Source organism: Eutrigla gurnardus (genome assembly GCF_963514095.1).
Source record: "Eutrigla gurnardus genome assembly, chromosome: 6".
NCBI classification, from domain to species: Eukaryota; Metazoa; Chordata; class Actinopteri; order Perciformes; family Triglidae; genus Eutrigla; species Eutrigla gurnardus.
In genome coordinates this window covers 7849463-7855028 of record NC_139920.1, presented here as the reverse complement: position 1 = coordinate 7855028, position 5566 = coordinate 7849463, and the positions used below count along the sequence as shown (strand labels likewise).

At 41.3% G+C, this 5566-nt stretch overlaps 1 protein-coding gene across 2 annotated transcripts in view; it reads left to right on the top strand.

Moving 5' to 3' along the window:
- Positions 1-2581: 2581 nt before the first annotated feature.
- Positions 2582-5566, top strand: part of adcyap1r1b (adenylate cyclase activating polypeptide 1b (pituitary) receptor type I) — a 30578-nt gene continuing 27593 nt past the window's right edge. The window contains exon 1 of one of the 2 annotated variants that reach the window (XM_084012546.1): positions 2582-2885. The gene's annotated coding sequence lies outside the window, so the exon portion shown is untranslated. The remainder of the gene's footprint in view (positions 2886-5566) is intronic. The other variant, XM_084012547.1, reaches the window with a different exon arrangement.

The window sequence follows — 5566 nt, the reverse complement described above, 5'->3', positions numbered from 1 at the left end:
GTTGACGAAACAAGTTAGATCCTGTGCACTTTGTGACATTTCTCCTCGAGCCAGAGTAGCAGGAAAAATGCTGCGCATCACTTCTTCTCTGACAGTTGTAAACGGGTGAGATAGCACACCTCTTACTAGTATAATCCTGCTGCAGAAGAACAGCAAACCCAAGCTCTCTTGGTTTAAGACAAAGATAACGTGTTATCACTAATGTCACTAATTTCGTTACTGCTATTATATATAATCTTTGAACGTAGATCCTCTGTTATGCTTCTCTATGAGTACAATCTTCCCATCTTTGTTTTTATTGAATTACATGTTTTTGTTTGTGTATGTGTGTTTCTGTTAATTAATGTTGTTCAGGACCCCCTCGGAAACGAGATGGCATATCTCAAGGGGTTACTTCCTAATAAAGACATTTAAAACAAGACAAAGATCATCAAATATACACAATGCAAAAATGTACACACAACCTCACCACTATATGGTCAAGGTGGATTGACTTAATGACTTAGATGTGAGACATGTACATACTTGAATGTTACCTCCTCCCAGTTACATTGTGTTGTTCTGTTGGTACCAGTTATAAAGTACAGCAAGGAACTTGATACATTTTCATCTTTGCAGAGACTGTAAAGGTGAGAAGTCGGGTAAAACAAGTAACATTAAAATGGGGACTGCAGATGCAAATTAGCCTAAGGCTAACTCTGGTGCAATGCATCAAATGTTTACATCATCATTATTATTGTTATTTATTTATCTTGATGATTATTTTAAGGAAAATGTATTTGAACCTGGATTTTTGTTTCTTTTGCATGCTTGCTTGTTCTTTCTTTCTTTCTTTCTTTCTTTCTTTCTTTCTTTCTTTCTTTCTTTCTGTGGTGTATAATCATATAAAACATGTAAATTATTGTTATTATCTTCTGTAAATCCCCTGGCTGCCATTAAAAATAATGAAATACATTTTAAAAAGAACATGAGCACTGAGAATTGGCAGGTTTATGAAGATGAAAACAGACAATTTCGGAGAGAAGTGATTCATATGTAACCACCATTTGTTGACCACAGCATAAGTTGATTATAATTATATTTCTTTATTTGCGGTTAGAAATGCTAGCCGTGTGTTAGCTTCTCTGCACAAGGGATTGACGTCTCTACTTGGTTTTCATTCTCCTGCAGATAAGCAGAGTTTTACATCAATCACAGAGAGCAAGTGAGTAAGATAGAGAGAATATATTTTTAGATCCATTCTTTTTAAAGGCCTCCACTTCCTCCTCCTCCTCTGTTCATGGATCATCACAGCTGTTAGTAGTAAATTATTTAGAATCCCAAAAGCATATGCAAACCAAATTTTTGAAGAGACAATTTACATTGATTGTGATGTACACTAATGTGACAAATTACAGTAAAAAGCAACATTAATAGTCGAGAAGAGTTTCAGAGTGGATTTTCCACAGAACTCTACTGGAGGGATGAACTTCATCATTCTGGCAGAGAGCTTTAAATGTTGAACAACGTGCTGCTCAACCATGACTAAAAGCAAAATGATGGTTCAGAATCAACCAAACTAGGAGGCACATTGATAATCACAGCCTCCCACTGCTCCCTTGATCCTTTTGCACACAAGATATCATACAAAACATTTCTAATTTTTGTTTTACCAACCACAATCCAACATTCAGCCATTTACATGTTGCTGCAGAGGCTGCCACTTGCTCATGCAGGCGATAATCAATCAATCAAAAGCCATCCGGAGGGGTTCAGTAGCTTGATAAGGACACTTCGACATCGTCCGAATGGGTCAGGCATCGAACCGTGAACTGGTAGGTGGACGACTGTTCTCCAGTCACATCTTACAAACTGTGCATTAACAACGATTCTGTTCTAAATCAGTATTCTTACATGCAACTGCAGTGCAACTGTCTCAAACAATAAACTTCAGCCTTCAGATACCTGGTGACAGTACAAACTAGCATGTCTGAAGCCTTTAACACGTCAGGCCAAAACCTCACACCGGTCTGAGTCACATCACTTCCATGTTCAAATCACTCTCTGCAGCCTCCTGCTTTACAGATGGAGGCATTGTTCGCCTGGGAGACGCCACATCAGGGTCTGTATTTCATGTGATTCATTTCACTGAAACTTGGCTCCCTTGCTGCTTTGATAAATGCTTTGGATGTTACTCTTAATAGGAGCATCACAGCCTCATATATCTATTTCTGGGAATGTATAAAAAAATGATTGTCGCTGTCCGTGGTCCTGATGTGTGGTTGAATCTGGTGACCCATTAGGCCTACACACACACACACACACACACACACACACACACACACACACACACACACACACACACACACACACACCGCATGTTCCACCACATCACATCCAAATAATGTTCTGTGTTGAAACTGGTGTGACGTGATTATTTAAGCAAACGTATCACATCCAAAATTGGCATTTGTGCTTCCTGCATGTGATTGTGTGAAGGAGAGAGAGAGAGAGAGAGAGAGAGAGAGAGAGAGAGAGAGAGAGAGAGAGAGAGTTAGTTGAAATGCGCGGTGCATTCTTCTGTGGAGGGCGAAGCGAGCAGCCATCCGCAGGGCAACAGACACAGTGATCGTTCAACCCTTATCTTGCACTAGGAGCAAATCTAAATATATTTCTTAATTTCCCTGCAAGAAGGAACTCGTAGCGTCTTCGTCCCGGTGGGAAATCCGCAACATTTAGTCCAAACTGCCTTTCGGGGGTGAGTTGCGTTGCCTGGAGCCGCCGGGGAGTCTCGTCCCTCCGCCGCCCTGTGAGCGCTGATTCGTCCCCCTGCGGAGCGCGCAGCCTTTCATCAGCCGGAGGATCCGCGCAGCAGCTGGAGCGTTTTGGACAATATCGACCCAATGGTAAGATTTGGCAAAAATGCATGAATTAGAATCCCGTTATCTGCACTGAAACAACACGGTGTTTTTGTACGGGCGCAGGTGCGTTGAAGGGTATTTGGGAGGAGAATGGACATGAGCACGCCGGGATCTTGCGGCATGTGTCGGCTGGGCGCACCGAGGAGGTTCCTCCTTCAGCGGCTCCTCAGTATCACACTTACTGCAAACGTTAAGCATCGACCAACACGGTGTATGTTGGAAGAAAAAAGGTGTTTGACGTCCGCAACACGCTCTCTGACATATTGACAACAAGTCTATGTTGTCCATATGCATGAGGAGGCTCAGCCTTCTAAAGTCTGTTTGAGCGGTAACTGAATAATAATGAGCTGTAAAGCCAGGGCGCAAATGATCTTAGACTCAACCTCACTCAATCTATTGAGCTTTGACAAAGATGAGCTAGTTTCCTTCTTGGCCTATATGTCATTCATACAATCATGCATGCATTATAACAGCGCTGGATCCACACACAGCTGGCCTGTTTTGCAGGGATGCAGTTACCCAACAGTAACATCGGTTTGACCCTTTTGCTTCATGCATTTAAGGTTGGAGTATTCAGGCCCTTGTGTTCCTGGGGGGGTCTATGAAATCCCGGCCTTCAGGTAAAAGCTGTGAGTGACCTTGCCTCCTACTGCCACTGAATCACTGAATCCTTGCTGCTTTCTCTCCTCTGCTGCGTGTCTGGACGGTTGAGAGGGTTAAAACAGCCATGAAGCGCCTTCTAATCAAAGCCGTCCTCATTCAGTTACCTGCTCTGTTTGCTTCCTCGCTTCTTAATGTTTTAATGTTCACGTCTGCTTATTCCTGCTTGGTTTTTTTTTGGCAAGTCTCTGCTTGATTGATAAAACAAGGGTCATGCTGAGGCATTTGTTTACATTTCTAAATTCTCAGCTGCAGCTTCATTCATAAAGAGCGATGAATTGAATCCTGAACACCAAACAGGTGCTGCAAGTGTGGTTTTGTAAAAGGAGCAGCAATGAGGTCAATGCTTGCACTGAAGCTGTTTAAATATCTGGGCAGGTTTTTCCTAAAAAGACAACACTATTTTTGAAAAGCGTGACACACATTTTTTCTTTTTTTGTTTGAATTCGACGTTCTGGGCAAGCGTTTGAGACAAACCATAGAATCCTGTTTGGATTTGGTGGATTTATGGGAGACACGCATGTCCACACAACATCAATGTTGTGCTAAAATGTTGGACGAAACATGCGCAGCATAAGTGCACAAGTATCAGGGATGAGCTCCCTCAGATTTCTGGGATGCTGACATTTAAATGGCCCAATTAGCCTGGTGTTGGCTGGCCAGCAGCGGAGGAGGGGGAAAGCGAGGCAGGAGAGGACATTAGGCGTCGGGCCCAGTCTCAGCACGGCAACCTTGTAGCACACCCAGTATCACACATGAGCCGATGTCATTTAGTCACATCAAGGAGATGCAGTTCTGGGTGCTGACGCAAAAGGCTGCACATCATAAGGACTATATGGCTAGATTTTGCTCCTTATATTTCCTCCTCGGGTCTCTTCTAAAATGAACAACTAACAACTTGGGTCTTATTTGCATATCACATCATAATATCACATAATTAATAACGTCCATTTATTCATAATTAATGAGATCTGGAAATGTGGTGACTTTGCTACAAAGAGATCCAGTATGACACGTTACATGATCAGCCAGAGGATCCAAAAATATAAATCAGAATTTCTTTTTGAGATTTACATGGTTTTCTTTATTACATTTTTCTACGTTCACATCTCACGTCTGCAGTGTCGGAGTTATTGTGTGTGGGAAAACATTAATATATCAAACACATCCTCCCTTATCGCTTAGGAAAACAACAGCTGTCTCGTCGCACGGGCTTGTTGTTATGCATGTCGTGTTTCTTGACATAAATGCATGTAACAAAAGGATATTACACCAATATATATATATATATATATATATATATATATATATATATATATATATATATATAGTACCAGCAACATATCCCATCTGCCCTGCATGCGCTTTTACCATTAATAATGGCTACATTCCAGTTACAAGGCACTGGTATGTTGGCACATTAAAGGAATAGAGCCATCCTTCATGTTTAGAACTACAACTATGATTCCCATGACTCAAAATGTGTCAGATGAAAAATGTCTGCCTGTTATTAAAGCTCACAGATTCAGTGATCTAATTATGCATTTGTCCTCTCATTCACGTTGCACCTCACTGTGTCAGGATTGCACCACTGCCATTTAGCTGTGTCTCCGGCTTAATGTTATGGTCTACATTCTGAAAATCAGTTGAGCCTCTGAGACTAGAGGTGTAACGATTCATTCGATTAATCGATGAATCGATTGTCATTCCTATAGATTCTACTAAATCGATCTGCTAAAATTTTCACCTTTCAGAAGAATACAAATAGTCTCACTCGCATTATTGCATGTTTATTTCATGGATATAGAATTTTGGTTACAAGTTACTGAATCGAATCGTGGTTTACAGAATCGAATCGAATCGAATCGAATCGTTAAAAAAAAAAAAAAAAAAATCGTCCATGAATCGAATCGCCAACTACTGTATCGTTAATCGAATCGCTATGAAGCCAAAGATTCACACCCCTATCTGAGACAGATTTGAAAAAAAGCACCCCCCCCAACCAA